General features: G+C 47.5%; 1 long non-coding RNA gene across 1 annotated transcript; it reads right to left on the bottom strand.

Annotated features, from left to right (window-relative positions):
- Positions 1 to 7,812: 7,812 nt before the first annotated feature.
- Positions 7,813 to 8,749, bottom strand: LOC138955307 (uncharacterized). Its single transcript, XR_011452185.1, has 2 exons — positions 8,291 to 8,749; positions 7,813 to 7,894 (listed from the first exon to the last, which is right to left on the bottom strand). It is a non-coding gene; the product is annotated as an uncharacterized lncRNA (long non-coding RNA).
- Positions 8,750 to 10,947: the final 2,198 nt, after the last annotated feature.

The following is a 10,947-nucleotide window of genomic DNA, read 5'->3' as shown; positions in this document are numbered from 1 at the left end:
GTTTGTGTTATACACCACACCCCTCGCTGACATCATGGCCTCACACTCAGTTCTCCATCATTCTTATGCAGATGATACGCAACTTCAGAAGTCTGCTGATCTCAAGAGTTTCGACTCTGATGCACTCAATGCAAGAATGCATCCTGGACGTTAAATCCTGGATGACATTTAACAAGCTAAAATTAAATGATGAGAAAACGGAAGTCATGGCTGCCTCCTCTCCACGCATGTCTACCTCCATCCAGCTCCCAGAGTCCATCACAATAGGCAATGCAGTTGTCCCCTTCTCGGTTTCAGTGAAGAACTTGGGTGTCACACTAGACTCCCACCTAACTATGAACGCACAGGTACAAAACATCACTCGTGCCGTCAACTTTGAACTCCGCCGTATTGGCTCGATACGCCATTACCTTTCTAAAGAAGCAGCTCTGACTCTAGTCTCTGCATTCATTCTTTCCAGACTGGACTATTGTAATGCACTGCTGTATGGCTGCCCCCAGTACCTCCTAAACAGGTTACAGAAATTGCAGAACAATGCTGCACGCCTGGTCCTCAGAGTCCGCAAGTCCGAACACATTTCCCCTCATCTCCAAGCACTGCACTGGCTTCCAATAGAGTCACGCATCAAATATAAAATCGCATGCCTATCCTATGGTGCACGCACACAGACAGGACCCGCATACCTCACAGACATGACTCAGACATACACACCGGGCAGGACACTCCGCTCCTCAGCAGACACCTCTATCCTTTCCACTCCGAGAGTCAACACTAAATCTGCCTGCCAAACGGTTGTGTGACGTGTCTAGTGTGTTGGCGAAGTGTCTTGTGCTTGTCACTTCTCGCTTTCAGCCCTCACCGCTGGCTAGCACCGTCTGTCCTTTTTAGGACAATGCGAAAAGAGAGCAGAATGCGTCAGTCTCTCCTGCCAGTACAATAACCTCTCCACAACAAGCCCTATGTAGTGCCTCCATCGCGGCGACAGGCGTAAACTGGGTACCGCAAGGCCCCAGGCTAGACTACAAGGACTCGGAGGAGGTTGGCCCCTAGACGTGCGGCATGCGGGCCCACCGGTGTGTGGAAATGCCCAGGTGCCCACGAACCAACCTCCAGCTATGGGTCAAATAGCCGGGCAGGATAGGCTCGTCAACCCTGGCAGGCAGCTATCCTAAGAGAAGACCACTCTGAATTCAAAACGAGGGTAGAGGAGGCTCATCATCCATGGAAGGAAACTCGTCTAGGAGAAGGAAAACTCCGAAATGAAACCCACGCAGTCCCTCGAAGACGGAACGGCACTGGCCTTTTTTAGGCGGGGAGCAGACCGGGTGCCTACGCTATCCTCGACAAATGGTTGTGTCATCAACGAATCAACGTGATGGTGTCGTCTTCATGGATCGCAGCCAGGTGAAGACGGTGCCGGGCCCTCAGCCTCAAAGGGGCCCACCCAATGCGACTGGCGACTCCCACCCATCTGACGTGGCCGGGGATGGGCGGAGTAGAGCTACCGGCTACCAGATCAAAGTCATGCACTGGAATGCTGAGGGGGTGAGGAACAAGAAAATTGACCTTCAGAATTTTCTGAAGCAACAAAATATTGATGTTTGCTGCATGCAGGAAACACATCTGAACAGCAGTCACCGTTTCTCCATTCGAGGGTATGAAACTTTTCGACATGACAGAGCATCAGGACACAAAGGTGGTGTTATCATTCTCGTCAAAAACTCGATGGCCGCAGCGGAGATTTATCGATCCCAGGATGGTGCCACAGAGTGCCTAGGAGTCTGTCTCCTTGCCGGGAAGAAGCCCCTTGCCATCTTCAACGTCTATTCCCCACCAGCCAAGCAGCTTGATCCTCACAACATACCGATTCTCCCCGATCGTTGTCTCATCACGGGCGACTTCAACAGTCACTCCCCGAGTTGGGGCTATCGACAGATCGACAGTAAGGGTGAGGAGGTAGAAGACTGGATGCTCACCAACCAACTGACTCTTCTCAACCAACCAGATGACCCGTGCACTTACTACTCCAGAGCTTGGCGAACCACTAGTAGCCCTGATCTTGCCATCGCCACGGACGATGTTGCCAAGGGGTGGGTTGCATGAGAGAACTCAAATTCCAAGCTCAAACGGTTCGACTTTACTCTAAAGCTTGCTCTGTTAAGAATCCGCAAAGCACGAAACGAAGTCGGGGTGCATGAGCCGTCTTTAGGGCCGACTCAACAGAGAAAGAGGGCAAGTCGACGTTGTCGACCTACTTAGAGCGTTAGTGGGAGATTCCATGACGTCACGGGAAATGTGGTCAGCAACAGCCAATGCAAACTGCAGTCTAGTAGGTTCGCGGGAAAAGGGCGCATCAGAGACCGTCTGTTACACAATAATGTACTCTGCGGCATCTGGGCGCATTCAAGCATGCACAGGAAGCGCGCGCTCATACCAACACGGGAGATGCCGTGTGTAGTACAAAGTAGAGCGTACGGCGTTATAGTACTATTTTGTGCATTGTGCATGTTGGATCGAGTAGAAGAAAAATAAAGATTGTCTTCTTGATCTTGAATCGCTCTCTACTGTAAAGGTAAACATCGACCAAAAATTAAAAAAGTAAATACAAAAAGAAGATAAAAATACAGTAATTACAAAAAAAACACGAATTATATCAAAATAAAAAATGAAGTAAAAACAAAATAGAAGGAAAAGACAAAATCATATAATTTGAGACTAATTTTTTTTTTTAAATAAATAAATAAAATTTTAAACATCAAATTATAAAACACTTATAACTATAGAGACAGCATTAGGTAACAAAAGATGATTTCTAACAAATAAAAAAAAGACAACAAAATATAAATATATTAATGATTGAATAAATAAATACATACATATTTCAACAAATAAAAAAAATTAAAAAAATGATTTCACCCTAAAGAAAACAAAAACAAAAACCTTTTGGTTGCCGGGCACAGATGAAGTAAACAAGAAAATTGTCTAACTCCGTCGCGTTGGTGCGACCTATTATAGCACCAAATGATAAAAGGTTTTAAAACATCATCTTGCAAGCGGCAACTGGCTGGTTAAGTCTGTTATCTCTGCCAAGCTCAGCGTTAAGCCTGGGGGGGAGCAGGCTCAAAGTTAAGCAAAAAACGCTGTGCTCAACGAACGTAAGACCGCTCATGCACCCCGGTTTTCGCGCTTTCCGCGTAAAGTCAACCATCTCAACTTTGAGCACATTTCCTCCCAGCTTAAGTCGTCTCATGCAACCCACCCCAGATCACCACACGGGAAGTGAGTTCGCAGTTGGGGGGAAGTGACCACAAGCCTGTCATTCTCAACATGAACGAAGAGAGAAACACCACCACCCAAAAGCAAACACCAAGATGGAACTACAAGAAGGCCAAATGGGGGATGTTCCAACAACTACTGGACAAAAACTGCAGGAAACTGGACTTCAAAGACCAGAACCTGAACCAACATGCTGAACTCTTCTGTCAAGCTGTCTTGAAGGCAGCGAAAAACTCAATTCCGAGAGGCTCCAGAAAGAATTACAAACCAGGATGGAACTCCCACCTACAACAACTCCATGACATGCTCAGCTCCGCCAGAGAAGCCATGGAACTCAACCCTACTGATGAAAACGTCACAGCCCACAACAGAGCCAGAGCAGAATTCACCAGAGAGAAGCTCCAGCAGCTTCGCAACAGTTGGCACGAGAAAACCCAGTCTCTCAACATGGAAAAGGACACAACAAAACTGTGGCAGCTCGCACACACTCTCAACGATGATGTCCAGGAAAGAAAACAAACAGTCCTAGAACTCGATGGAGAGCTTCAAACAGGGAAAAAAGCAGCCAACACTCTTGCCAACATGTACCAGGAAACCAGTACAGTCAAGTTGCCAAGAGACAGAACAAAAGCAGTCCGAGAAGCCATCCGACAACCCTCAGAGAAGGGCGCCAACAGCAGCTGCATGTACGATCCCATCCGTCTGGACGAGCTGGAAGCCGCCATCAAGGCGCTGAAATGCAAGAAGGCCCCAGGCCCTGATGGAATCAGCAATGACATGCTTAAACACATGGGAACCATCGCCAAGAAAACCCTTTTGTTGCTCTTCAACGAGTCCTGGAAATCAACAACAGTACCAGCCATGTGGAAGAAAGCCCACATAGTCCCTATCCACAAGAAGGGAAAGAACAAGAAAGACCCCAAGAGCTACAGACCCATCAGCTTGATCAGCTGCCTCGGTAAGCTGATGGAGAGAATCCTCAACAGAAGACTGATCTGGCACCTCGAGACAAACAGCATGTTGACCCCAACCCAAACAGGCTACCGAAAGAATCGAAGCACGGAAGACCAGCTGGCTCTCCTAGCGCAGGAAATCGAGACTGCCTTCCAGGAGAAGAAGAAAGTGGTGAGCGTGTTCTTCGATTTATCGGCTGCTTTTGACAAAGTGTGGCGAGAGGGCTTGCTCCTGAAGATACACCAAGCTGGAATCACAGGGCGGATGTTCGGATGGATCAAGTCGTTCCTCCACGAGAGATCGGCAAAGGTTCTCCTTGATGGACATGAAAGCGTGAGCGTCAAGATGAGAGAGGGCGTGCCGCAGGGCGGAGTTATCTCCCCTACGTTATTCCTTGTCTATATCAACGACATCACCACCTCCATTCCCAGACTGGTTTCCAACACGCTGCACGCAGATGACTTAGCAGTCTGGCACGCTTCAGAGCATACCACCACAGCAGCCTACAGACTCCAACAGAGCGTCGACAGTATCAAGAAGTGGACTGACGACTGGGGACTTGAAATCAACCGAGTCAAAACCGTCTCCACTGTCTTCAGCTTGTCGACCTCCAAGGAGAAAGTTCAGCTCAAGCTGGGTGACACTGTCCTGCCCCAAGTAGACACTCCAACTTTCCTGGGTGTGAAGCTTGACCGGCGCCTGTCCTGGAAGCCACACATAGAGGACATGGAATCCAGAGGCATCAAAAGGCTCGCCCTCATGAGAAAGTTGTCAGGCACAACATGGGGTGCAAACTCCAAAATCCTGAAGAAAGTCTATACAGGAACTGTCAGACCCGTGCTTGAATATGCTTCAAGCTCATGGAACACAGCAGCCAAGACCAACAAAACCAGACTAGACAAGGTACAGAACCTTGGTCTCAGAACTATACTTGGTGCAATGAAGACGACACCCATTACAGAAATGGAAAAGACTGCGTCAGTTCAGCCCCTGGAAGCCAGAAGAGAAGAAAAACTCCTCATCCAAGGAGAAAAGATGAAACGTCTCGAGAGCCACCCACTCCATGACAAGCTCCAAGCACTTACCAAAAACCGCCTCAAGCGCCAAAGTCTGAACCATCAGATAAAGGAGCAGCAAAGAAACAATGCTGACATTCTGACTCCAAGCCCGACCCAGTGTGAGCCTCTGACCAGCACAGATTGGACTCCACAACGCCTAGGAGCGGAAATCAGAACAAGCATTCCAGGCGTCACCTCCAAACAGAACCAAAGTGACGCCGCTCTGAGAGCCCTGGCGCTGGACGAAATCCACCAACGCTATCCAGCCAGCAAGTGGACTCTTGCCTACACTGATGGCTCAGCAGAGGATGCAACGAGGAATGGAGGTAGCGGAGCATACATCTTGCAGCCCAAGAAGCCCCCAACAACACTGTCAGCTCCAAGCGGAGCCCTCAGCTCCAATTTCAAAGCTGAGGTCAACGCGCTCTCCCTTGCAGCAAGCTTCCTCAACTCAGTGGAAGAAACACCAAAGAACACTGTCTTCCTGACCGACTCAGTCTCTGCACTACAAGCCCTCGAATCCAGCAACACAGACCAGAGCTTGGAAGAGCTGAAGCACCAGATCAGCACCCTCGCCAGGAAGTCCACAGTCGTCCTTCAGTGGATACCAGCACACTGCGGAATCTCTGGTAACGAGAAGGCAGACGAGCTCGCCAAGAATGGCAGCAAGATGGAACAGCCAAACCACTGCCAGTCATATCGAGAGGCAAAGACCCTCATAAAACACAGATGGAAAGAGAAATTCACCAACAAAACTTCTGGCTACAAGCCACAAAAAGACCCCCTCCATCTCCTAAGCCGTGCTGAGCAGGCTATCATCTTCCGCCTCCGCACTGGACACTGCTGCCTCAAAGCACACCTAAGGAGGATAGGTGTAGCAGAGTCTGCCACATGTGACTGTGGAGAGGGAGATCAGACTCCAGAACATGTTCTCCAAGCATGTCCCCTCCTCGACCAACTGCGGATCCAGACATGGCCTGACCCAACAGATCTGAGGACCAAAATGTGGGGAGCACTGGAGGACCTGGAAAGAACGTCCATGTTCATGGCATCCTCCAGATTCCGAGTCTGACACAACCGTCAAAAACTACGAACACTAAATCTTTTGGTGAGCGCTCTTTTTCTGTTTCTGCTCCTCTCGTCTGGAACTCTCTCCCTGTCACTCTTCGTCACTCTGCCTCCTCTGGCTCTTTCCGCACAGGCCTGAAAACGCATCTTTTTTCACTTGCATACACATGATACCCCCCCCCCCCCCCCCCTGCGTGCATGGAGTGTTTTGAATTTGTATGTATATATATGGCTTTTTCTCATTCCGTTGCTTTGTCATGTTTTTTCATTTGAGTTTTGAGTATTGTTTGCATGGAGTTCGGTATTAATTTTGCTTGTATGGTTTTGCTTGTATGACTTTGTTTTGTCTTTACCCTGTTTGCTTGGTCTTGCGTGCTTGGAGTGTGTTAAGCTTTTGTGTTTGCTTGCATGGAGTATGCTGAGTATGCTATGTTATGTAGATTGTGGGTCTTGTTCATTGTGTATGGTTTTATTATTAGTTATGTTAATTCTAGTTATTGTAAAGCGCATTGAGCATATATATGATTATGCGCTATAGCAAATGTCCATTATTATTATTATTATTATTAACAAGATGTGGTCTTTCTTTTGTTTATACTGATGAGAGTTTTGCTTACCCAAAGCCCATATTTTCAAAAAGTGCCTCATTTGGGCCTTTATAAAACATAATTGAGAGCCAGGTATTGAAGTGACCTAGAAATGTCTAACCCTGAGCTCATGATATTTTTTGTGCCTAACGTTTCTAATATTGGTGAGGTTCATTCTTTCACTTCTTGTGACGTCACTTTTAGGTTTCAAACACCTATATTTTCAAAAAGTGCCTCATTTGGGGTTTTATTAAACATAGTTGAGAGCCAGCTATGCAGGTGACCTAGAAATGTCTAACCCCAGAGCTTGATTTTTCTGGTCCTAACTTGCTAATATTGGTGTAAATCTATATAGCAATACTAAAATGACCACATAATGGTCAGTTTTTAATGAAAAGATCTGAAGATCACTATGTGCCTTCTTTGAACACTTCCAGTAAAGCCCAGTCAATGATTTTGAGAATACATCAAATTTAAGGTGTATATATTTTTTTGCAAAGTGTTTTTTTATTTGTGAATTTGTAATATGGTTAACTTAATATTTGTCTGTGTTTATGTATTTCGTCGGTTATTGTTTTTGTGTGTTTATGTCCAACACCACACTGTAATATTTCATTACTGGGAAAATAAAGTATGTTTGACTTGAATTGAATTAAAGTTGTTCTTTCCTATTGAAATCAGAATGTAGTGCTATCACACACACACACACAAACACACGCACACACACACCCACACCCACACCCACACCCAGACCCACACACGCTCACGCACATGCTAGCTCAATCTACAGGCATTGCACACACTTTCACACTGAAAATCAACATCACACACGCATTCCTGCGAACAGAAAGAGAAAGTTTTTGCAAAAGCTTCTTTCAAAGAGTCAAATTTATTTGTTCTAGCAAATCAACATCAGTTGGGCTGTGATCCTCTGGCAAGCCCCCACCTGTTCTGCAAACATATCGGAAAGACGAGTAAGACAAATGTAAATGACAGTGGCACTAGAAATCTGAATGTTGTCTTTAAGTTTAAACCTAAATCTTGGACACTAACATACCAACGCTCATATTCGCACAAGAACAGAAACACACACGCACACACACACACACGCACACACACACACACACACACACACACGCGCGCACACATGCACGCACACACACACGCACACACACAAACACACACGCACACACAAACGCACGCACGCAAGCACACACACACATACATACATACATACATACACACACACACACACAAACACACACACACACACACACACACACAAACACACACACACACACACGCACGCACACACAAACGCACGCACGCAAGTAGCTGTGTACTTACTGAGCCACGCCTAGCGCGCAGCGGGGCGCGGCCACATTCCAGAATTGCGTCTGGCATCACTGACCCAGTGGGCAGCGCTGGCTGTGTACCTGTGTACTTAGCTATGACGCTGCTGCTGTGCTGTGTAGTAGTGATCCATCACTTATAGCCGGCCGGCAAGAAGTAACCACGTGCGTGTGTTGTTTAACAGCAGCAAGCAGCTACTTTCGAATCAGTGAGTCTCTTATATTACTAATTGTTCATTTGTTTTGTAGAAAACATCATAGTCTTCAACCTTTTGTTTGAAGTTTAAACTTTACTTGACTTTAATAGTTGTGTGTTTTTGCGGAAAAAAACAGGTTTGATTAGACTGGCTTTGTTTAACAAGTACTTGCCAAGTGTAGTGACCATTGTTCAAGACTGTGTTTTGTATTTTTCTTTTCAGTGGATTCAACAACTTTTTACAAGCAGAATGCCAAAGGGGGGGGGGGGGGCAAGGGGTGGGAGAGGTAGAGGTAGACGGGGAGGAGGCAGGGTGGGGAGTAGGGGGGCTGGGAGAGTGAGGGTGCTGGAGGAGAGTGATGGGACGAAGGAGATTTCAGTGGGGAGGGGGTGCAACTTTGCTGTCACGTTGCATCATGTCGCCATCTGAGATTAGTGCGATTATGGCTAGGGAGAAGAAGAGGACAGAGGGGGGAAGGGGGGCAAAGACTGCGGGTCGGAAGGGGGGGGGGGGAGAATATGACAGCGAAGGGGAGAGAGAGCGCAGGTGGGGAGGAGATGGGAGAGAGTGAGGAGGGGGGTTTCTTTAAGGGAGACAGAGGTGAGGGGAGAGAGTGAGGAGGGGGGGTTTCTTTAAGGGAGACAGAGGTGAGGGGAGAGAGAGCGCAGGTGGGGAGGAGATGGGAGAGAGTGAGGAGGGGGGTTTCTTTAAGGGAGACAGAGGTGAGGGGAGAGAGAGCGCAGGTGGGGAGGAGATGGGAGAGAGTGAGGAGGGGGGTTTCTTTAAGGGAGACAGAGGTGAGGGGAGAGAGAGCGCAGGTGGGGAGGAGATGGGAGAGAGTGAGGAGGGGGGTTTCTTTAAGGGAGACAGAGGTGAGGGGAGAGAGAGCGCAGGTGGGGAGGAGGTGGGAGAGAGTGAGGAGGGGGGTTTCTTTAAGGGAGACAGAGGTGAGGGGAGAGAGAGCGCAGGTGGGGAGGAGATGGGAGAGAGTGAGGAGGGGGGTTTCTTTAAGGGAGACAGAGGTGAGGGGAGAGAGAGCGCAGGTGGGGAGGAGGTGGGAGAGAGTGAGGAGGGGGGGTTTCTTTAAGGGAGACAGAGGTGAGGGGAGAGAGAGCGCAGGTGGGGAGGAGATGGGAGAGAGTGAGGAGGGGGGTTTTCTTTAAGGGAGACAGAGGTGAGGGGAGAGAGAGCGCAGGTGGGGAGGAGGTGGGAGAGAGTGAGGAGGGGGGTTTCTTTAAGGGAGACAGAGGTGAGGGGAGAGAGAGCGCAGGTGGGGAGGAGGTGGGAGAGAGTGAGGAGGGGGGTTTCTTTAAGGGAGACAGAGGTGAGGGGAGAGAGAGCGCAGGTGGGGAGGAGATGGGAGAGAGTGAGGAGGGGGGTTTTCTTTAAGGGAGACAGAGCTGAGGAGCAGATGGAGATGGCAGAGGATGATGGAGACAGTGTTTATTCTGAAGTCTACGAAGGTGAACATGCATCTATCTTTTTGTCTGTCTGCCTATCTGCCTGTCTCTGTCTGTCTGTCTATTTATTTGTCTGTGTAATTGTCTATGAGTCTTATTATGTGTGCGTGATTCTTTAGGCACGCAATTATTGAGTATTCTGCTGACAAAAACAGAAGAAAAAAACAAAACAACACAATACAAACACTGTGTTTTTACAACGTTTGCAAGTTTATTAATCAAAATATTGACACTATTTAGTCTTTAGCGATCTTGTGTATGGATTTAATGTATAGTCAATGCATAGTCAAGAAAAACGTACTGTTTGAATTTGACAACAGTGTTTAGTTTTTATCCGAGTTGATGCTTAAATTTGTTTTTGTCCACAGGAGAACCCCGCACTGAAGCCTTTTTTGACATGATTGCGGACAGCGAGGAGAGTGAAGAGGAGATGTGGGATGAGTCGGAGCGGATGACTTTGGTGAGCCAGGTTCTTTCTCTGTCCTTTCTTTTCTGTTAGTCTTAGTTGTTGTTTTCTTCTTTATGTCTGGCACATATCCCACTGCCAGGTAGATGTCCCAGATTCCATTTAACAAAGAACACATTTCTTTCAGATAAAGATCCAAATTATGATGAGACTGCTGAGGAGTGCCAATTGGAAGAGGAGCAGTTGGCAGACCGTCGCCGAATGGAGATTGACGCATTTATCACGGGGTGAGTTGTTGTTTTCCTTAGCCAGTTTTACTTCACTTTATGTTGAAGTAACGGGGTGATTAACGTCTATGTATTGCTTAAAGTTATCATTTCATTCATGGATTGCTTTGACATGGAAACTGATAATGCATTATTCCAATATTTCCTTTTTGCATTCCTCTGGTTGAGGAGGAGGTCACTGCCATACCACATGCAGACAAGCCCAGGAAGACAGCCAGTGGGACGGGACACGGAAAGAAGAGGTGTGAAGCTATATGTACACAAGTATATACACTATACATTTGACATGTATTTGTACGCTT

Source organism: Littorina saxatilis, unplaced genomic scaffold (genome assembly GCF_037325665.1).
Source record: "Littorina saxatilis isolate snail1 unplaced genomic scaffold, US_GU_Lsax_2.0 scaffold_294, whole genome shotgun sequence".
NCBI classification, from domain to species: Eukaryota; Metazoa; Mollusca; class Gastropoda; order Littorinimorpha; family Littorinidae; genus Littorina; species Littorina saxatilis.
The sequence above is the reverse complement of the archived record's forward strand: the minus strand, read 5'-3'. Positions and strand labels throughout refer to the sequence as shown.